Consider the following 24,323-nt stretch of genomic DNA (forward strand, 5'->3'; position numbering starts at 1 on the left):
ACAGTGTGTGTGTGTGTGTGTGTGTGTGTGTGCGTGTGTGTGTGTGTTATTGATTTTGAACTGTTTACTTTTACAGAAATGGTAGATCAGTGCACTACAGATTAACCCTTCGTCTCACTGCAATCATTTCGAAGGATCAGTTTTTCTCAGTTCTTTGTAAGTAATCAGTATCTGTAAATGTGTTGTTGCCAGTTCCCCTTGTCCTGGCATATGTGGTTTATGAGGAACACAAATGTGTATTATGACACAGGTATTACAATGTAAGGTGGTAATACGCTATATCTACTCAATAAAATTGTGGCAACAGATTACAAGCAATATTATTAATTAAATTTAACAGATAAGAATTAAGTAAGAATTAATCAAATTAATTCCTTAAAAGTCAACCATTTAAAATGAGTAAAATTTAAACAAAAATATCTGAATAACAGACAGACGTCAAAGATGAATTAAGAACTCTTTATTTTTTATTGCCAACATTGAAGACCCCTGATGATAACAAGCAGAATCACAGAAGGAAAGAGAAACACAAGAACTACAACTGACTTCAGCCATCGCCTTAGATGAATTTGTTTATGGTTTTCTTTGCAACAATTTACATGCTTTAGCAAACACCATAACAAAAGCCACAAACTAACATAAAAAGCATGAGTCAAACTGCCAAACTAAAGGTAACACTGAGCACCATAATGGCGACCACATATTTTCAATAAACCATAAACATCTAAACTTCTGTTAATTCTCAAAAAGAACTGTAGACAAATGACATAAATAAAGTCAGTCTGGTTAATAAGAGAGATTTAATGTATTTTCTGTTGATTTCATCTAAGGCTGAGGCTGAAGTCAGTTGTGGTTCTTGTGTTTCTCTTTCCTTCTGTGATTCTGCTTGTTATCATCAGGTGTCTTCAATGTTGGCAATAAAAAATAAAGAGTTCTTAATTCATCTTTGACGTCTGTCTGTTATTCAGATTTTATTTTTTTTAATTTTACTCATTTTAAATGGTTGACTTTTAAGGAATTAATTTTGATTCATTCTTACTCAATTCTTATTTGTTAAATTGAATTAATAAAATTGCTAGTAATCTGTTGCCAACATTTTGTCGAGTAGATGTGGCATATTACTTTTTACAGAGGGCACTTCCTGTGGCTTAAAAAAATACTAAACGGTGGGTTTTTGTTGTTGTTGTTGTTGTTGTTGTTTATTAAAAAAAAATGCAGAAAGCTTTCTGTGATTGTTAGGATTAGTAAGCTATAGTGTAAACCACATATTATTAGTGTAAAGTGATCGAATATACAGTTTGTCGAGTCCCCATAAACCACATATGTGTGAGGCTGCTGTTTGGTCTTGGTCAAAACAGACTTTGATGTGCTGCTTTTGAGAGTAAATCTGCTGAATAGATTCAAATTTGTTAAACAGAGCTAAGTACACTCTTAGCATTCATCACCATTACCCCAAATATTTAATAAATGACCATGTGATGATCAACATGATCAATGATACACTTTATGAATAACAGGCGTTCCAATTCTGCAGACTTTACTAATGATGAAATGAACTGATTTAAATGAGGTCGAACTGATTTCTGTTGCTTCTTGGTTTTACATTTTGCAGTTGTCCCTGTATTTGTATATTTTACATTAAAAAACATAATATTATAACTTTTATTGCATTACAAGTGCACTGTTTTTTCCAGCAGGATTGTCAGGAACACGATGAGGACTCTGAATAATTTGTCTGATCTGAAAGAGTCCAAGTTCGGTCGGCCTCCTCCCAGACACGGTCTGATCTTGCTGTGGTGGTTTGCTCATGAATGTGTTCAGATTGATTTCAACAGTCGTATGGTTGCTCTCTGCAACCCTATTAATGGCGCTTTTGGTTTCCACCGATTCTATAACAGGGAGAGAATTCTTCCTAACACTAACCTACCATACTATGAGGTGGGCAACTTGCACATCACTGACTCGCTGCCTGAATATGTCACTGTATATTACACAGGACGAACAGATGATGACAGCAACACAGATCGCATCATTGTTTTGTTCAACTCTAGGAGGAAAATATTTGAGAGCATTTATGTGACACAGCACTCAGATATGGTGAATTTTGACCAGAATCACACTTACTGCATTAGCATTGAACTCATGAAGATCATTAAAGGTTTAAGCCGTGAGGAATTCCTCAGAGGACCCATCCGCAAAAATCCACCCAATCCTTCTCAGTATGTGTCCATAGACATACCTACGGCATATCATCCTCATGTCCCAGCAAGACTGTCACACACACCTCAGCCACACACACCTCAGCCACACACACCTCTGCCAGTGCAGAGTGAAACCTGTCGGAGTAAGAAATGCTGGTGTGTGCTGATTTGCGTCTGGATTTTAATGTTACTCATTATTGCTGCTATTGTCATTTTATGGTTTAAATTTAAATAGTTTTCATCCACTTCTGTTTGTTATTCTAGCTCATTTTGAAGCTGTATGTTGCAGTTTGTTTCCTTTGGGACAATTGCTTATTGGAATGAAATAAATGAAAAACAATTATGTGTTTATTATTTTATAGAATAAAATACGATGTTGAGCGTTGCATTTTTATCACTGGATTCTTTTTAATAGTTCTTTACAATAATGTAAATAAATATCCAAAAATTTAGAAGGACCAAGAATCAACATTAATATTAATCTGAATATTGGGCGACACACTCCAATCAATGTCTTCTGTGTTTTTACGCCCTGATTTATAGTAATTTCGTTTCATAATTGTTGTGCTTATTCTTTGACATATACAAACAGAGAATGTATTAAAACCCCAAAAAACATTGACTTGTGTTTGTGTAATTTAGTTTTTATTTTATTTAACACTGTAAAATGTCTATTAAGTGCCAACAATATAAGATTGAACTATCAATCTTAATATATTATAATATGTTTTAATGTGAATGCTGCAATAATATATAATAGGCTACTATTTAATATGAACTCTGAATAAGACATTAAATTCATGAAGTCCCACCTGTTCTAATGTGTTCCTGCATCAGTTTCTCTTTCCACACTGGAAAGCTTTGAGCTTCTGTTCAAACACACATACAACATGTGTGACAATAGAGTAGTTTTTTTCATTACTGGCTCCTTGTATGTTTACTATTATTTTAAGAAGACACAGAAGAACATGCCAGATTACAGAGACATTAGGCCACGAGACGCCGTTTAACAACGACTCTTGGTGTGCCATTGATTAAAGAGCTGCTTGCCGTTAATCTACTCATTTTATTCGTGATTAATATCAATTATTATTTTTTATTTTACCTTGATCTGAGTAAAACATTCATTAGTGATGGACATGGATGTTAATTCGCGCCTTTATGAATCGTTCAGTGAGTCTAACTCACGTGGTTTTAGCTAACGAGGCTTCGTTACATCCTACCTGATCCTACTGATTTGAAATGTCAGTGCAGGTGTAAGGATGGTATGTATTAAATGTATTAAACGTGTGATTGTCACTTATATCGAGTCATTTTAATAATTGAAGTTAGTAAAAGTTTATTTGAATGTATTTAGCCTACATGACTTTAACCAGCAGATGTTAGTGTCAATATCCTGCGGAGTTTCGAGCGCTTCGAGTGATTCATTTTGCAGTAGCCTACGATTGGTTAAATGGAATCGACGTTTCAAAAAGCTGCGCTTCTCCCATTAATATTATTCATGCTCTGTTTCATTTTATGATAACAAATGCTGAGTTGTTTGTTGGTTGCCTTTCTTGTCTATTATAAATGTGGTTCATTTTGCTTGTTTTAAAATTAAATTGCTTTGGACATTAATTTCTAATTGTTTGAGTAAATTAATTCTCCTTCAGTATATAATAGGCTAATCGTTTTTTTTTTTTTTTTTTTTTTTTAAATGCAGGAAGTTTTCTGTGATGGGTACAATACCATCCATATCTGTTATAACCGAAGGCTATAAAACTCTTATCAAGCCTTGTGCACACTGTGCGATTTATAAAAGCCTTGTCCTTTACAATTGTTGCTTGTCAGACTGTACGAACATGATCATCGCTGTAAAGCCGGGTGCACACTGTGCGATTTATAATAGTCCTTCACGATTGTTGCTTGTCAACATGATCATCGCTCGTCACACTGTAAGATCTCAGTTGTCTTTAAAGGAGTAGTTCGTTTTAAAATGAAAATTAGCCCATGATTTACTCACCCTCAAGCCATCCTAGGTGTATATGACTTTCTTCTTTCAGACGAATACAATCAGAGTTATATCAATAAATGTCCTGGCTCTTCCAAGCTTGATAATGGCAGTGGATTGCAACCAACAGACTGAAGCTCAAAAAAGTGCATCCATCCATCATAAACGAACTCCAAACGGCTCCGGGGGGTTAATAAATGCCTTCTGAAGCAAAACGATGAGTTTGTGTAAGAAAAATATTAATATTTAAAACTTTATAAAGTAACTATTTATTGGACTATTACTTAAAACCAGATTAGTAGCATCTATATGGAGTCGTTGACCTCACACAACACACTGGAAGCTGATACGTGCAAGAAACTGATGGATACAACAATCTTCTTTTTTGATTGTAGATTGTAACTGTCTTAGTAACTATAGTATCTACTAGTTAACTTAGTAACTATAATTATTATAATCTCGCAAAACTTTTGCGTTCCCTGTGAATTGCTACCTTTCCCCCAAAAATGTGCTATTTTTTACGAAATGAATTGATACTTTTTCAAAAAGAATCATTACATTCCTTAAAATGAATCGCTACTTTTCCCAAAATGAATCGCTACTTTTTCAAAAGTTAATCGATACTTTCCTAAAAAGAATAGCAACTTTAAAAAAAATGAATCGACACTTTTCCCAAAATGAATCAATACGTTTTCCAAAATGGATAGATACTTTTTCCAAAATGAATCGATACATTTCCCCAAATGAATCGATACTTTTTCAAAAAAGAATTGATACTTTTTCAAAAAAGAATTGATACTTTTTCAAAATGAATTTATACTTAAAAAAAAAAGAATAGCTACTTTTCCAAAAAGAATCGCTACTTTTCCCAAAGTTAATCGATACTTTCCCCAAAAAGAATCAATATTTTTTCCAAAAAGAATTGCTACTTTTCCCAAAATGAATCGCTACTTTTTCAAAGTCAATCGATACTTTTTCCAAAGTGAATCACTACTTTTTCCAAACGAATCGCTACTTTTCCAAAAATAAATCGCTTCTTTTCCCAAAATGAATCGCTACTTTCCTAAACAGAATCGCTACTTTTTCAAAGATGAATCGCTACTTTTTTTAAATGAATCGCTACTTTTACCAAAATACTTTTAAAAAATGAATCACTACTTTTACCAAAAATAACTGATACTTTAAAGGGTTAGTTCACCCAAAAATGAAAAAAATGTTCAAACTCACCCTCATGTTGTTCCAACCGCGTAAGACCTTCGTTCATCTTCGGAACACAAATTAAGATATTTTTGATGAAATCTGAGAGCTGATCACTTCTCCGTAGGCTGCTAGGTGGCCCAAACTTGCTGGCCCAGAAAAGTTATTAAAGAGATCGTTAATATAGTCCAAGTGACTACAGTGGCTCAATCTTAAGTATATCAAGCGACGAGAATACTTTTTGTGCGCAAAAACAAACAAAAATAACGACTTTATTCCACTATTCATTTCCTTCTCTCTGGGCCACTAGTTGGTTCGCGTAGTGTTTTTGCGCTGCGCGTCACACACATGACCAGCGTCGGCCAATAGTGAGCCTACGTGGTGACGTGTAACACAGACGCGCTGCGCAAAAACACTTACGAGGCCCAGAGAGAAGGAAATGAATAGTGGAATAAAGTCGTTATTTTTGTTTGTTTTTGCGCACAAAAAGTATTCTCGTCGCTTGATATACTTAAGATTGAGCCACGGTAGTCACTTGGACTATATTAACGATCTCTTTAATAACTTTTCTGGGCCAGCAAGTTTGGGCCACCTAGCAGCCTACGGAGAAGTTATCAGCTCTCAGATTTCATCAAAAATATCTTAATTTGTGTTCCGAAGATGAACGAAGGTCTTACGCGGTTGGAACAACATGAGGGTGAGTAATTACTGACAGAATTTTCATTTTTGGGTGAACTAACCCTTTAAAAAAAAGAATAGCTACTTTTCACAAAGTGAATCGAAATTTTTTCCAAAAAGAATCGCTACTTTTTTCTAAAATGAATCAACTTTTTCAAAAAGAATTGCTACTTTTTTCTAAAATGAATCGAAACTTTTCCCAAAGTGAATCGATACTTTTCAAAAATGAATCGATACTTTCCTAAAACGAAACGGTGATTTTTTTCTAAAATGAATCGCTACTTTTCCCAAAATGAATCAATACTTTTTCAAAATGAATCGCTACTTTCCTAAAAAAGAATCGTTACTTTTCCCAAAGTAAATCTGTACTTTTTCAAAATGAATTGCTACGTTTTCAAAAAGAATAGCTACTTTTCCCAAAATGAATCTCAATTTTTTCAGCTACTTTTTCAAAATGAAAGTGGAAATAAATAAATGTATAAATAAATCAATGAAAAAATAAATAAATGTGAAGAAAAATACAATTATACATGAATAATAAATTATACATGAAACCAATCGAGTCACTGTACAAACAGACAATAAAAGCTCTTGATAGAAAGGGTTAATAGTTATCATCACTGTCAAATAATAAACAAATACAATCTATTCACTTTAGACAGTTTAAAAAAATTTTTAGATGCTTGGCTTGTTTATAAGGTGTTATATGGGCCAGCCCCTCCGCCACTTAACCAGTTCATAAAGCAGAAACACAGTAGAGGTAGGGTAACAAGGGCAGTTAGTAGAGGGGACTGTATTATACAATACAGGCGTAGTAAGCTTGGACAGACGGCATTCTCAGTTAGAGCTACACGCTACTGGAATAGTTTACCTGTTGAATTGAGAGAATACAATAATTATTCTTATTATCTTATCTTATTAACTTTTAAACATAAACTTAAGACATGGCTTAAGGCACAACAGACATGTAACCACTAGCAATTTACATATACATTTATTTTAACATATTGCACTTATGTCACATCAAGATGCCGCTGCGGTGGTGGAGTCCATGCAGGAGGAGCAGCGTTTGGCACTGAGTCGCTTTTCAGCGCGAGCTGTGTGGAGAAGCCCATTTCCACCTCTATACGCTGATTTCACGCAGCCGTTATTTTGAAATCGAAAGCGAGGCTCCGGTGGGAAGAAAACCGGAAGTGTCGCCTTTAATCACAGGTGAGTTGTGAATGCGATGGCGTATTGTTGTGTTTAATGATGTTGTGTCAATTCTAAAAATGTACATACATTTCTTTCATACTTTAGACTATATACAGTGAAATTCATTTATAAATAAAATAATTTTTTTATATATAATTCAGAATGTAAAAACAGAAGCAGGAATTAACTATATACATATCCTATATTGAATATTAACATCCAATAGTGTAAATCGCGGCAGCAGCTTCAGGTTGGTAATCCAAGGCATTGTTGTTTATCTTTACTTCCGGGGTTCTTCCCACCGGAGCCTCACTTTCGATTTCAAAATGGCGGCTGCGTGAAATCAGCGTATTGCGTTGGAGAAGCAATCCCGCGTAAAATGCAGGTTGCATACTTGAGCTCTAGGCGGCAACCACTGGCGCCTAATTTCCAAGTCTGCTGGAAAGTTATGCAATCCAGCTGTTGCAACCAGCAACACTACACATACGTACCCTCCTGACCACTGTAATACAGATAAATCTATGCTAACTTGAAGATATCCTAACTGATGCAATACTATGCGTGGTAACTCGTACCAAGGGCGTGGTGAGCTGGAACCTGCTTACGTCACGTAGTACAGCTTATGTCATGCAGCACCGCAAACATCCAATAGGAAAATTCAACTGCAGTAGCCACCGTTCAACCTGAAGAGGGCAGCACTCAGACGTTTTTACACCATATATTGTAGAATTAAAATACTTTATACCCAAATGTCAAAAAAGTTACTCGAATTAATGAACAGCACTAATAAAGCCCCATTCTTACAGATCATTAACTAAAAAAAGTTGGTTTAGGGTTTAGTTACCCTTTAAGCTCACATGTAGTCATTTTATAGCTTTAACTATTGATTCTAAAGCGTAGCATATTTATATTACCTTTACATATTTATTCAATTAAACCGTGCATAATAATACTTGATGAACTAAAATTGTACATGTGTGATCGATTAAGGGTATAATAATTACATAAATAATATCTAAATCATACAAAATTATTATTCTAAATAAGCATTAAAAGCTGGACGATTTTGTACTTAAAAATCATGATCTTTGATCTTTAATTTGGAGTGGAGTGACTTTTTCGCATCAGACATGTGTCACTTTGCTCATAGCTGATTGGTCCAAGTTCGGTTTGCAACCTGGAACACCTGCCCCGGACCAGGTTAGCCGCGGAGCGTAAGTTACTATGGCGATGAACACAGCTATAATAAGCCAAAACACTTTCATGGTGCCTAAAACCCAGGGTTGGCGCAAACTAAACTGAAACATATCGGGCTAGACACCTAAACCGGCTTCATGGTATAGGCCCCTGTACAATTTAATGAATAACAGATTTTCCAATTCTGCAGAGTTCACCAAGTTTATTTATTGATGATTTTTTGCAATAATGTATAGTCAAATATTTAAGATTGTTTGAAACACAAAGTAAAATCCTATCCAATATTGGTAATAAAATGAATAACTTCCTTTCATTAGTTCAGTGACATTTGCAATAGGCTGTCAAGTCACAAAAATGTGCCAAAGATCTAGTTAGTTTATTTATTTATTAAAATGTGTTAATATTCAAAGATGCAACAACACATTGGAAATTAATTCAATAGATTGTCAAAATTACGATATTGTTGTGTTTTTAATAGACGCATTTGTGAAACTCAAGACCTCTGATGTTGATGATAAATTACCATTGCTGTATTTTTACAGAGAATGCCCAACAAGCATAGACATAAAAAAAAGAGAAAAAGTAATGACAAAGTAAAGACTAATGAAATCTAATATGATTCAAACTATGTCATGTGTGTGTTTGCTCATATGATCTTCTTAGACACGCCCACTGCTGTCTCTCTGCTTCAGTTTCGGTTTCCTACATAGTCAGCTGACCTCTCACTCCCTCCCTGGAAGAACTGATGTGTTTATTATTTATTCACCTCAGACTCATATTTTACCCTGAATGGCTGATTTATGCACAAATACATTCAGGTACTATTTAACCTCTGCTCACTGACAACTGATATACAAAAACGCCTCTTTAGGGGAAACCGGGGATGGTTGTAACACGGGTCAGTTGTAACAATTCCAATCTGTCCAATCAGGAACTAGTTACAAATCACCTGATTCACTTCGCACATCCTCAGTTTAGTTCTTATTCCACATGTGATAAAGTAGAGCCCTGTGGCAGACACAGCACATGTTAGAGTGGAAAAAACAATTTTAAGATAAGAAAGTTACTTTTTTTTTACTTTTTTTGTTTTTGTTATGGGAATTTCTGCTTTGTAGTTAAACTCCTCAAACTTTTATTATGGTTATTGTGTGTCTGTGTAGATATTTTCCATGCAAGTTGTTAGTGCTAATGTTTTGCCTGTTAGCTGTAAGGTGAGCTAGTTCATGGCTACATGACTCTGGGTTAGTTGTAACAACAATGAAACAAAATTTTATTATGGCCAATACTATAGACTTACAGTAACAACCATGCTTACACAAATAGAATGTTCAAGTGTTCAAGTTCATTTTATTATGGTCAATTACTAAGAGTGATACACACATCAGTTATATTGAAAAGTCAGTGTTGAATAAAAACCTTTCAAAATATTTTTTTTGTCAAAATCCTTATTTCATAATGTTACATCTCACCCCAGGGTATGTTACAACTAACCTGACTATGGGGTGAATTGTAACATTTCACTCCTCGTGTTTGAAACTAAACCATGCATATTCTGTTTGTGTTGCAAAGATAATAGCTATGTCATTTAATAGCAGACACTTGTAACTAGTTTGGATCACATTTTGAACACACTGACTTCAAAGTACTTCAAGCTATAGACAGAAAGGTCAAAATTGTTACAACCATCCCCGGTCTCCCCTACTCAAGAACACATATTGGTCAATTAATTATTTGCATCTTTTTTCCTGGACAGCAACAGTTGAAAATGTAACTTTAGTCATCGCTTTAAGTGTCTGATACAGAAACTGACTTTCAAAAATAAATTAAACAGTGACATATATAGACATATACATGGCAATTTTAAACAGCCATTTATATTTAATATTAGTTAAATGGCATGACACTATGCCTTTATAAATATAATAATATCTAAGAGTTTTTCTCATCTTACAAACCCGTGCTACTGTCCGTCAGCTTTAGTTTCACTTTCCCAGTTATTCATCTGTTCTTCTGCAGCTGTAGAAAGCATCACTCCTTCAATAACAACAACAAAACGTATTTTATTAACACTTTTAGTACTGTGAGAAGGGAAAAATGTCAAGTAAAAGCTGAACCAAGTAGCCTACATTAGCAAACGTTTTAATTTCCGTAAAAGTTATATATTTTTTAAAAGACTGACATTGTTATTCAACTTTTATTCATGAGTCTAGTGTAGGTTTAGTCTACATAAATGTTTCTCTGATAAATGTTCATCCCTTGATAATCATCCATAAAAGTCCAATGTTAGTTTTTGTACGGAGTTTTTTACGTATTTTTCACCGCCCACTATGACAGACAGACACATAAATAGTAAAGTGAGCGCGTGCACAGACTCACATCCTCTCACAGCCCGCGAACAAGGTACAGTATTCTGTTCTTTTTTTTTCTTTTTTGTTGTTTTTTTCTTTCATAATATATAGGATCGTTTTAAACTTTACACCAGATAATGCTGCTTTCATATCCTTTTTTTAACTACACCAAATAGCTCTGACGTATAAACCGTTAGCATATTTGAAATTCTCTCTCGCTTTGCAATGTCGTCCAGATGTGCTGTAGGTGGGTGTGGTTTAAAGAGAAATGAAACCTACTGTGTACTCATGTTACTCCACAAAAACTGAATGGCTGTTTGTTAAATAAATAAGTAAGTAAGTAAGTAAGTAAGTAAGTAAACTATTGTTGAAGGAAATCAGTCCTGTTCTTTACTCTTTTTTTCCAGCAGGATTGTCAGGAACACGATGAGGACTCTGAATAATTTGTCTGATCTGAGAGAGTCCAGGTTTGGTCAGCCTTCTCCCAGACACGGTCTGAACTTGCTCTGGTGGTTTGCTGATGAATGTGTTGATATCGACTCCAATGGTCGTATAATTGCACTCTGCAACCCTGCACATAGAGATTTTGGCTTTTGTCTGTTCCATAATAGGGAAGGACTTCTTCCTTACTCTGACCTACCGTACTATGAGGTGGGCAACCTGAACACCCCTGACTCACTGCCTGAATATGTCACTGAGGATGACACAGGACGATCAGATGATGACAGCAACACAGATCGCATCATTGTTTTGTTTAAATCTCACTGGTCCACTCCACGATTCGACCGGATTTATGTGACACAGCACTCAGATCCAGTGAACTTTGACCACAATCACACCTACTGCATTCGCATTAAACTCATCAAGGCCATTAAAAGATTACACAGAAACAAATTCCTCAGGAAAACTTGGAATGTTTCTTATCCGATTGCTATAGAACAGCAGAGCATGCGGTTTCCATCTCCAGCTCGGTCAGTGGAGAGTAACCTCAATCAGAGTCGAGAAACATGCTGGATTGTGCTGTTTGTGCTGATTTTGATTATTTTGCTTATTTTTGCTAATTTTCTTTATCACCATAGAGACAACTTTAAAAATCGATATTGATTAACCATTAATCTGAATATTTGCAGACATGTTCCCATTACTTTTGTTGTAATTAAGCTTTTCTAGTTCTGTGTTTATATTTGTTGTGCTGGTTTATCTATGGCATATTTCAAACATAGAATTGTCTCTATTAAGCTCCAAAACAATTGCAAACAAGTGTGCTTGTGTGATTTAAATTACAGTGTAAACTTATATATTAGCTTTCCCATAAATGCTAAGGCTATATTTAAAGTCCCCCTGTGGTGAAAGTCATGCTTTTAATGTTGTTTATATGTCTATGTGGTGTTTTTCTCAAGACGTGTAAATTCACAAGTCAACACCATTGCTGAGTATTTTCTGCTTAAAACTGCAGTGAACCAAAGACAGTCTCAAAAACACGGTTTGAAACCTTGTAACCAATCAGGTCAACGTGTGATCGTCAACGAGTGGATCTCTGAGCTGCTGTGAGTGAGTGGAGGCGGGGTCATTTGTATATTAATAGAACCGTGCATTCTAGGCAAGGGTTTCGAGTTACATTCGAGCTATTTTAAGGCATGAAGCACAATATTGGTCTTCAAAATGGGGATATTGTTGAGCCAGAGGTTGGTGTTCCTGGTCTCCATGAGCAAAACATTTAACGTGGGCTTTTGCCTAAAGCATTGTGTTATATTATTTTATTATTGCTTTGTTGTAGTTTTTCTTTTCTTTTCTTTTTTTCGTTTTCCTAAGGAGTATTTTTGTAAGTTTATCATGCACAAAGTGTCAATAAATATAATTTTCTCTGTAAAAGCATATATTTTATTTTATTGGGGGGAGAAGACCTGTAGTTCCCTTTCGTTGTCACTCCGAGTTACGTCGGATGACGACGAATGGGGTTTCGCTTAGAAATCCTATCATCTTCGAGTATTAAAACACGAGCCAATGGCAAAGAAATGCCATGGGTCTGCGGAATTTGCATTGCGTAACTCCGCCCCACCCTGGGGGTATATAAGGAAGTACGCTGCAACATGCAGATATGTTTTCGCTTCGGAGCCAAGTTGATCTACTTCACTCCACAGCCAAATCCTGAGTTCATCTCTTTATCTCTTCGAGACGAGCCTCTCTCCAGGTGTTGGTGTGACAGCGAGTTCCAGCGAGTGCACATTCCCTGCTGATCTGTGCAGTGATTTGCCAGAGTTTGTGTGTTCTCTCCCTGGTCGCTTCAACACTCTGCGGAGAAATCTCCTTTCACAAAAGAGCATTGCACGCGGCACGTCTTTTTAAAGATGCCTCGCCCGTGCACTTCTGGTTGCGGTCTATTTGTATCTGACTCTGATGGGCACAATCGCTGTCTTGTGTGTCTGGGTGTCGATCACGCCAAGGCAGCGTTTGTGGATGAGTCATGTTCCCACTGCGGGAACGTGCCCATCGCACGGTTGAGATCGAGACTCAATGATCTTAATGTGAGAGTCCCCTCATCCGCACCCCGATCTACTGGTCCCGAGAGGGCTGGTACTTCGGCTGGCGGCCAGGGTGATCTGAGGGTTACAGTGTGGAACAAAGCGCCGACTATTCCACGCTCCACACTTCCCTCTGTTCCCGTGCAACCCGCGAGTGTCCGCGTGGAAACCGCTGTACAGTCCTCTGACTTGCCGCGAGTTTCATTCGGCGCTCCAGAGGAAGACTCAATGTCGATCGCTGCATCACAAGGTGGGCAGGAGTCCTCGGGAAGTGAGGATTCGGCTGTGCTGCCACCCTCGGGTGTCCCAGCATTGTCCGAGTCTGATCCCGAGATGACGGCCATGCTTTCCCGGGCAGCCGCGGCGATCGGTCTTGAGTGGTCCCCGCCACCTGGGCCGGTTCGTTCGCGGCTGGACGATTGGTTTTTGGGTGCGGCTGCTGATCCGCGTCGGCGGCCAACCCCAATGCCTTTTTTCCCGGATGTGCATGAGGAGGTCACGAGGTCCTGGAAGGCACCATTGTCTTCCCGTGATCGCTCGGCGACCGCCTCCGCCTTGCCTCCCCTTGATCAGGCGGCCGCCAAAGGGTACACTGGGGTTCCCCAGGTTGAACGCTCTGTTGCGATGCAGTTGTGTCCTCAGAGTGCTTCTTCCCGCGGGGACCCAAAGCACCCCTCCAAGGCCTGTAGGTTCTCCTCCACCCTTGTGGCGAAGGCCTACAGAGCTGGGGGGCTGGCGGCCTCCTCACTGCATGCCATGGCGACTCTGCAGGTCTACCAGGCCCAGATGTTGCGTGACATGCACGAGGGGAGGTCTGACCCAGCACTCTTTGATGAGTTGCGTGCCGCCACCGACCTTGCTCTCCGAGCGACGAAGGTGACCGCACGCTCGCTGGGTCAGGTGATGGCCACTTCGGTGGTCCAGGAGCGACACCTATGGCTAAACCTGGCTGATATGCGGGAGGCCGAGCGGACCCGGTTCCTCGACACCCCCATATCCCAGGCTGGCCTGTTCGGCGGTGCAGTCGAGGACTTCGCCCAGCAGTTCTCGACTGCCCAGAAGCAGACTGAGGCTTTAAAACACGTCCTGCCCCGGCGGCCCGCTGCTCCGGCGGCGCAGCCGTCGGCACAGGTGCCTCAGCCCGCTCGCCGCCGAGGGCGCCCTCCTACGGTTCCCCCCCCTCCCGATCGGCCCCAGCAGTCCGCTGCTTCCGGGTCGCGTCGGAGAGGAAGCCGTAGGAAGGCGCCACAGCCCTCTCCCGCCCCGTGCCCCGCTAAACGCCAGGCTAAGCGGCGCTCCTGAGACGGGCTGCTCAGAGATGGCGTTGAGTTCTGTTCAGGAGCCGGTTGCAGGGCCGCTCCTTCCCCCGGTGGAGGGCCGGGGGAGAATCCTTGGTTTTCCCATTCCCGCTGCTCGTCCCACGACGGGCAGCACCCTAAAATGGTTAAAGAAAGAACTCACTACCCCATCTCTGAGCACACGGAGTGTGCGGATGAGAGCACGCGCCGCCCACGGGCCACGCTCCTCTCGTCCCCCTCTGTCGCCAGACCCCTGCCAGAGCACGCCCCTGTGGGACGCTGGTCCTCCCCTGGCCTCCTCTGGCAGGACGCGGCTAATGACCGTGCCCCCGCACTGGGCCGCTATGCCACCCACGCCTGGGCCGGTCATTCCGCCTCGCTGCACCCCCGACGGAACGTCTGTGGTTCGTATGACCCCGCTGGTGCACTTTCTGGAAGCCTGGCTAGAGCTTCCCAGATTGTCCCGCTGGGTCGCGAGAACCATCAGGCTCGGCTACGCGATTCAGTTCGCGCGATCTCCTCCCCGCTACAGCGGAGTCCGCTTCACTATGGTCGGTGGCAATGCCCCTGTCATGAGAGCGGAGGTCGCCACCCTACTGGCGAAGGGTGCGATCGAGATTGTCCCTCCAGCCGAAATGAGGTCCGGCTTCTACAGCCCTTACTTCATTGTTCCGAAGAAATCGGGTGGGTTACGACCGATCCTGGACCTGCGCGTCCTGAACCGCTCCCTCCACAGGCTGCCGTTCAAGATGCTCACGGCCAAACGCATTTTCGAGTGTGTGCGGCCACAGGATTGGTTTGCAGCGATCGACCTGAAGGACGCCTACTTCCATGTCTCCATTTTACCTCGACACAGACCGTTTCTACGGTTTGCTTTCGAGGGGCGGGCATACCAGTACGCGGTTCTCCCTTTCGGGCTAGCCCTGTCTCCTCGCGTCTTTACGAAGGTCGTCGAGGCAGCCCTTGTTCCCCTCCGGGAACACGGGGTTCGCATCCTGAACTATCTCGACGACTGGCTGATCCTAGCTCACTCTCGAGACCAGGTTTGCGAACACAGGGATCTTGTGCTCCGGCACCTAGCTCGTCTGGGCCTTCGGGTCAACTGGGAGAAGAGCAAACTCTGCCCAGTGCAGAGGATCTCTTTTCTCGGTATGGAAATCGACTCGGTCGCCATGTGCGCGCAGCTTACGAGCGAGCGCGCGCAGTCACTGCTGACTTGTCTTCGCCAGTTCGAGGGCAAGAGTGCGGTCCCACTGAAACTTTTTCAGAGGCTCCTGGGGCATATGGCATCCGCAGCCGCAGTAACGCCGCTCGGATTGCTTCATATGAGACCGCTTCAGCTTTGGCTTCGCGATCGAGTCCCGAGGTGGGCATGGCAACACGGCAAGCTCCGGGTCCCAGTGACTCCGGCCTGCCGTCAGACCTTCACCCCGTGGTCGAACCTCAGCTTTCTACGGGCCGGAGTGCCCTTAGAACGAGTTTCCCGGCATGTTGTTGTCACAACAGATGCCTCCACCACGGGCTGGGGCGCCATGTGCAATGGTCATGCTGCCGCGGGCTCCTGGACAGGACCCCAGCGCCTTTGGCATGTCAATTGCCTCGAGTTGCTGGCTGTACGTCTCGCCCTGCACCGTTTCCATGCGTTGCTCAGGGGTCAGCACGTACTAGTCCGATCAGACAATACCGCAACAGTAGCGTACATCAACCATCAAGGTGGTCTACGCTCCCGCCGTATGTCGCAACTCGCCCGCCACCTCCTTATATGGAGTCAGAAGCATCTGAGGTCGCTTCGAGCCATTTATATCCCGGGACACCTGAACCAGGCGGCCGACGAGCTGTCTCGAGTTCAGCCTCTCGCTGGAGAATGGCGACTCCATCCCCGGTCGGTTCAGCTGATTTGGGATCAGTTCGGCGACGCACAGGTAGACCTGTTTGCCTCCCACGACTCGTCCCATTGCGACCTGTTTTATTCCCTGACCGAGGGCACGCTCGGCACGGATGCACTGGCGCACAGCTGGCCGCGGGGCCTACGCAAGTATGCGTTTCCCCCAGTGAGCCTTCTTGCGCGGACCCTGCGCAAGATCAGGGAGGACAAGGAGCAGGTTATATTGGTTGCCCCATACTGGCCCAGCCACACCTGGTTCTCAGAACTCATACTCCTTGCGACAGCACCTCCCTGGCCAATTCCTCTGAGGAAGGACCTCCTTTCTCAGGGACGGGGCACCCTTTGGCACCCTCGTCCCGGTCTTTGGAACCTCCACGTGTGGCTTCTGGACGGGACGAGGCAGGTTTGAGTACCCTACCACCAGCGGTGGTGGCTACCATCACTTCCGCTAGAGCATCGTCCACGAGACATGTCTATGCGTTGAAGTGGAACCTCTTCGTCAACTGGTGTTCTTCTAAACAGCAAGAACCCACGAAATGCCCGATCAGTGTCGTGCTTTCCTTCCTGCAAGAAGGGTTGGAGCGAAGGCTGTCTCCCTCCACCCTGAAAGTGTATGTTGCCGCCATTGCCGCACATCACGATGCAGTTGAAGGTAAGTCTCTGGGGAAGCATGACCTGATCATCAGGTTCCTGAGGGGAGCGAGGAGACTAAATCCTCCTCGCCCTCCCCTCGTACCCTCTTGGGACCTCGCAGTGGTTCTGACTGCCCTGCAGAGGGTTCCATTTGAGCCTTTGCATTCAGTGGAGCTTAAGTTCCTGTCAATGAAGACAGCGCTCCTGGTTGCATTGGCCTCCATCAAGAGGGTAGGGGACCTGCAGGCATTTTCGGTTGATGAAGCGTGCCTGGAATTCGGGCCGGCTAACTCTCACGTGATCCTGAGACCCCGGCTTGGATATGTGCCCAAGGTTCCTACCACACCCTTTCGAGATCAGGTAGTGAACCTGCAAGCGCTGCCCTTGGAGGAGGCAGACCCAGCCTTGGCACTGCTCTGTCCAGTACGCGCCCTTCGTGCTTACGTAGACAGAACGCAGTGTTTCAGGACCTCAGACCAGCTCTTTGTCTGTCATGGTGGGAAGCTGAAGGGAAAGGCTCTCTCCAAACAAAGGTTGTCTCACTGGATAGTGGACGCCATTGCTTTGGCTTACCAGCAGCAAGGTCGACCGTGCCCCCTTGGTGTGACGGCCCACTCCACTCGGAGTGTGGCATCCTCTTGGGCTCTAGCGCATGGCGCCTCGCTAACAGACATCTGCAGAGCTGCAGGCTGGGCGACACCTAACACATTTGCGAGATTTTACAATCTCCGAGTAGAGCCAGTTTCTTCTCATGTACTCGCTTCAACTAGCCGGTACTAGATTCTGCTCAGGTGTCTTCGCTTGCTCGCCATTCCTCTCCACGGACGGGATACGTGCGATATTTCCTCAGGTGAGCCTCATAAGCCCTGAGTCTCCTCCAGCACTGATGACGTCAACGCCAGAGTTATGCCACGGGCAGCTTTCGCGCTTGGCTAGGTGCCACCATGTGCATGGTTCCCTTCGGGCGACCCCCACATGTGTATTCCACTGTAAGCCTCTTTGAGCATGTGTCTTTCCCTTGGCAAGCCGCCTTGCCACCCCTGGGGTTGAAATATTCCACCTGCGGCTGGACACCCCAGTGTTACTCCGTATGCAGCCCTTCGGGGTCATATGTGTATTCCAAGTCCCCCCCTTCGGGTTGGGCATGATTGCATATTTCCACTGGATATGCTTCCCAGTGTACCTTGGTATTCCTGTGTTAAGTAGGACTCCTTCGTCCGTGCTAGTCTCACGACAGGGAGCTCAGACTTACGCAGGGCACTGGAAGACAGTCGAGAGGTGGCGTGATTATACGGGAACCCCATTCGTCGTCATCCGACGTAACTCGGAGTGACAACGAAAGGGAACGTCTCGGTTACGTATGTAACCCTCGTTCCCTGAGTAGGGAACGGAGACGTTACGTCTCCCTGCCACTTCCGCTGTACCGCTGGAACGCCTGAGTTCAGTCTCGGCTCCTCAGCGAAGACATATCTGCATGTTGCAGCGTACTTCCTTATATACCCCCAGGGTGGGGCGGAGTTACGCAATGCAAATTCCGCAGACCCATGGCATTTCTTTGCCATTGGCTCGTGTTTTAATACTCGAAGATGATAGGATTTCTAAGCGAAACCCCATTCGTCGTCATCCGACGTAACGTCTCCGTTCCCTACTCAGGGAACGAGGGTTACATACGTAACCGAGACGTTTCTGAGCCAGAAGCACTCAACTGTCTTGCACCTGTCCTAATCAAACACACCTAAATAATGTAGTCAAGTTGTTTTAGGATTACTTCAAAATGTCAAAGAAAATATCAACAAATATGTATATACAGTATATACTGTATATTGACTATAAAAAATGGGTATAAATATATAAATACATTACACAATAAAAAAAGATAAGCGGTTTGGAGTATGGATGCATGTTGTTTACAGAAATGAAAATGTGTGATTGATTTGAGGATCAAAATAAACTTTTTTAAAGAAATATTGTACCCAGTTAAGTCAATACTTTCCAGAAAACGAAGTTTAACAGATCTTGAGAAGTATGTGTGCTTAATGAAGCACGACTGGTAGCTATATGAAAATGAAACATGTTTTTACAGCAACTTCAGTATTTAATATATATTAATGTTTTTAAATCTTTAAATCAGTTTCCTCATCAGTTGTTAAATAAGTGCGATATAAACACAATGATCCGCGGTTTTGCTCTGTTGTACTTACACTTGAAAACAGCCGTGTCTCCGTTCTCCTCCATTTTTTACAATTCCGACATTACAATTCCTCCTAGATGTGTGTTGGCTGAATTGAAGGCGATCCAGTCTGTGTGCTCTGAACAGTCCGATCATGGGAGTGTTGTAGAACCCATTCCAAAATCTGTTCTCGAGTTCAGTTTTGGTGATTCACCCATTCTGCCAGAATGGAAAAGCAGCTACAGGCGGCTACAGGAAATGCCAGAGGTATTTTCCTTGCATCCTCAAGACTTTGGGTGCACCGATAAGGTCAAGCATCGGATCAATCTTGTGGATGAAACGCCCTTCAAACTTCGGGCAAGGCCCATACATCCAGAGGATCTTGAAGCCGTAAAGAAACACCTTCAGGAATTACTCAATGTGGGAGTCATACGAGAATCTCAATCTCCTTACTCTTCTCCCTTTGTTGTAGTCAGAAAGAAGAGTGGCGACATCCGATTATGCATTGACTATATCGGAAATTAAATCAAAAGACCATCAAGGATACATATGCACTCCCCAAACTTGAAGACACATTCATGGCTTTAACGGGGTCTACGTGGTTTTCAGTACTGGACCTATAATCTGGTTATTACCAAATTGAGGTTGAAGAAGCTGACAAGGCAAAAATGGCTTTTGGCAAAAATATCGATGAAATGGCAAAAATTCAGCGAAAATGACGATTCCTCCCCGTGGCCTCCTGGAAAGTATTCATCGGATGCACACTTCAGAATCTCAACACATATACCGTTTTTACCTACTATAAAGTAGGGAAGTAGGCATATTCGGATACATTCTTCACATCAGTCTCGCACTGGATAATTTGGGTACTTTTTGCATATTTGAATACTGTGAATTCAGACACACTACTTGTTTCACACACTGTTTTTTGCCTACTATAGTAGAGAAGTATTTGATTTTGGATGCAGACATACTTTGCACATGGGAAACGGCCCAGACAGCAACATAGTGTCAGCCCAGATCCGGCCCACATATGGATGCCACACGGCCCAGATGTGGGCCGGATCTGGGCCGACACTGTGTTGCTGTCTGGGAGGTGGTTTTGGAACAGTTCACATGTGATCACATGTGGACAACATGGGAAGTTCATGTGGTTTTTCTGTAAGGGCATTATCCTGCTGAAAGGGGCCACTGCCATCAGGGAACACCTTTGCCATGAAAGGGTGTACGTGGTCTGCAACAATCTTTAGGTAGGTGGTAAGTGTCAAAGTAACATCCACATGAATGCCCGGTCTCCCTCCACCTCCACACTCCCTCCACTTGCCTTCTTCCCACAATGCATCCTGCTTCCCCAGGTAAATGGCACATTGACCAGACCTACCAACTTTCTTCCATTACTGGATTGGCCAGTTCAGAGGCTTGCATACCCATTGTAGGCACTTTCGGCGATGGACAGGGGTCATCATGGGCAAACGCAGCAGACTATAATGTACTGACACCTTTCATGGGCAGCATTCAGTATCTCTTCTGTGTGATTGGACCAGATGGGCTAGTCTTCGCTCCCCACCCTCATGACCCTGATGCTGGTTCACCTGTTGTCCTTTCTCGCACCACTTTTGGTGGGTACTAACATACCGGGAACACCCCACAAGACTTGCCATATTGGAGATGCTCTGACCCAGTCATCTTGCCATCACTCTTTGGCTCTTGTCAAAGTGACTCAGATCTTTTTGCTTGGCCATTTTTCCTGCTTCAAATGCATGGCATTTAAAGGTGCTGTCTGTAAGAAAGACTGCAGAAAGAAAATAGGTACTGCAGTCCAAATTCAAAATATCGGAGATCGTTGTTTCCCCTCCTCCTCAGACTCAACACTCACACGAGTTGCCAGTTTGAGAACACGCAACAGGAGCGAGTGCAATTGACAATGAAAGCCGAGGAGACTTACGAGTAAGTTGGATGAGTTGATTTATCCGCGTTTTAATATGCTCTCGTTAATAGAGATTTTTAGATGGATACTGAGGCTTTTTAGGTTGGGTAAAATCTGCAATCTCTGACCCAGTTTGTTTTCTGGCTGCAATACGCTGTTTCTCCTGCCATCCGGCATCCCGGGGTGTCGAAATACTATTGGGGGAACTGGCAGTGGGCGGAGTCACACGGACACCAAATGCAGATTTCAAAGTAAAATAACTGTAGAAGTGTTTTTCAGAGAAATGAGTTTGTGAACTCAGCATGTTTTCTAAATATCTGCAAACATAGTATGGTATTTTTATGCTTTATTAGAGTGAAAAATTTACATACAGCACCTTTAAGAACTGACAAACTGACTGACAAATGCCATTTTACCGATTTAATCAATGTTATTCACATCCCCTGTCAGTGGTTTTAATATGTATATACAATACACACACACACACACACACATATATATATGTCATTTCATTACAAATTTTTTTTTTTTTTTTTTACAATTTATTATGTTACACATTTCAAGTAATAGGAATCTGACTACTTTTGACCTAACATGTATCACATTGATTTGGACAATCTTATATTGATATAAAGTACAAAGAGAAAGAAAACTTATTCCATTCTCTACATTACGTCAAAGAAGTTAGGCCGACAAAAACACACTTTGTCTTGACACCTAAGACAGGAACGACAACGTTTTTAAAGGACACACCTGTGATATTGTCAATCTGGTTCAGTTTGTTTTCCAGCTAATGAGCTTTTCATTCTCCTCATCTTCTAAAGACCACACCACGCAAGACATTTCTGCAATAAGAGTACATCAATTTTCAAAGATAAAGGTACGCGTAAGAGTTCGATTGCTTTTTATCTCTATGCCTCTACTAAATCGATTGCTTTACTTTACATTACACACATTCAGTTGTTTTCTGTTGTTTATGAATGAATTGTTTTTGCCAACCAAAAGCACACTTGTGTATATGCGTCTTTCATAAAGATATACAAATTGTAAACACCCATGATGCATTTCTCTTCCATTTCAGGGACTTTCTCTTAGAAGAAGAGAATTCAACTCGCCTCAAAGTTTGACTAAAGCTTGAAGGATCAGTCTTTATAAAAGGTACATTTTGGGATTTTCAACTTTCATAACTGCTTTAACACTATATATTTGAGAGCTGACTGATTTGCCTCATTGACTGTTTTTAACTATTATTTTAAATTGTGTTTTTTCCTATTTTTTATTTATCTCTCACACAGTCCTCCATCATGGTGAAAGAGACACTGAATGAACTGTCCCAGCTGAAACAATCAGGCTTCGGTCAGCCGTTCCCACCGAGACATGGCCTGAATCTGTTGTACTGGTTTGCTCAAGACTACATAGACTTCAGCTGTGGTGATATTGTCTCCGACTATAGACCTCAAAATGGAGACTTTGGCTTCCACAAGTTTGAAAACAGAATTGAAGATGAGGAGGATGATCATCTATTGCCCATTCAGAATCTCCCATACTATGAGGTGGGCAACCTGAATTATCCAGGAGCAGACAAGCTCCCAAATTATGTCAGGGCAAATTACAGCCGCAATATTCCTGACAATAACAAGGACCGGGTTATTGTGCGTCTGGACGCCAATGGCAGATTCAACAGGGTGTATGTGACTGAACACAGCGACCCGAAACGATTCGACAGCAGCAAAACCTTCCGTGTGAGTCAGGGCCTCCTCCAGATCATCAAGAACAAGAGTCGAGATCAGTATCTCTCCGAGCTCTCCAACACTGGAGAGAATTTATCTTTTGAAGAGCAGTGTAATTGTGAGACGGCACCTGAAAACAAATCCTCCTGGTGGTGTGCCATTCTTTAAAAAAGAAATATCAGCTTAGCAATAACCTGCTGTCATTTTTTCCATGATTATTATGAGTAGGCAAAACATTATAATAATTTATATAGAACTGATTCAAGTATCAATTACTGATAAATGATTTCGAAAATTTTGCTTCAGATGTCCTCGAGTTTCGAGTGAAATTGGTTCAATTGATTCAAAAAATGTTTGTTTTTTTTGTTTGTTTTTTTAGCCTCACGTCTCCCGCCACTATTGTTCAAGTTCTCTCTCTTGATATAATCATATACAAGTAGTTTCTCTGGCTTGGTCTTAAATAAAGTTGCTTTGGAAACTCACGCTTTGAACTGTTGTTTCTTATTGTTTGTGTAAATGAACCTCTTGTTCAGTATGCATTATCAGCAGGTGCAAAGAATGTGAGGGTTCATGCTCAGCTGAGTATCTCTAGCAGGAAAAAAAAAAAAAGAAAAAAAGTTGTCCAACCATGTGCAATGTTTCAGTGTCATACAATACTTTTTCCTGTTGTTTGTTCATTCATAAATAGCCTACACTTATACTGTGCATGTGTCAACTGACCCCACTTTAAAAAGTATTTTTTTTTAATGAAAGTAACACAGAGAGATTATTAATAATTATTGTTATAATTCTTTTATATGAATAATTTGAGCAAATCACTTTTTTTTTAATCACTGGCACGACATGGTTAATTTCTGGATAGCCCCCGTAGTTATATAGTAATTAATCAAATCCTCTATGAATGATTCTTTCCCTTCTCTCTATTTGCCAACCAAATATTTCCTTGTGGAGTCTCTCCTCCCCTGACACTGACATGAAACAGCATTTGTTTCTGTTAGCAGATCTTTGCACGGCCCACACAAAGACGTGTCAGTCTTCACTTCAACAAGGTGAGGTTGATTCATTTTCTAATTTTTATTCATTTATTACTTTACTATTAAACCACAATTATTAACTTTAGAGGCATTGCAAACCTCATTGTGAACAACATTTTATTTTGAGTACATACCAGAAAATTATTTATACATTTGTTTATGTAATAATTTAACTGCTTAACATAATTTTGAAATAAATCGAGTATTTAACATTGTTTTGCTTTAGTATGAATGGAAAAAATTTTACAATCTGGACTTGCTTGTTTTTACTTGTAAAAAATCTTGTCACGACAGAATAGATTAACCCTTCATCTCCCTC

General features: G+C 41.8%; 1 protein-coding gene and 1 long non-coding RNA gene across 2 annotated transcripts in view; one reads left to right on the top strand and one right to left on the bottom strand.

Annotated features, from left to right (window-relative positions):
• The window catches only part of LOC309494844, a 34,512-nt gene extending 23,658 nt beyond the window's left edge, over positions 1-10,854 (bottom strand). The window contains exon 1 of the long non-coding RNA XR_014204443.1: positions 10,413-10,854. This is a non-coding gene — a long non-coding RNA (uncharacterized lncRNA). The remainder of the gene's footprint in view (positions 1-10,412) is intronic.
• osbp (oxysterol binding protein) overlaps positions 1-11,470 on the top strand; it is a 67,077-nt gene extending 55,607 nt beyond the window's left edge. The window contains exons 24-25 of the mRNA XM_082164279.1: positions 5-156; positions 11,213-11,470. The gene's annotated coding sequence lies outside the window, so the exon portion shown is untranslated. The remainder of the gene's footprint in view (positions 1-4; positions 157-11,212) is intronic.
• Positions 11,471-24,323: the final 12,853 nt, after the last annotated feature.

The sequence above is a fragment of the Leuciscus leuciscus genome (assembly GCF_965113295.1).
Source record: "Leuciscus leuciscus genome assembly, chromosome: 3".
Lineage (NCBI taxonomy): Eukaryota > Metazoa > Chordata > Actinopteri > Cypriniformes > Leuciscidae > Leuciscus > Leuciscus leuciscus.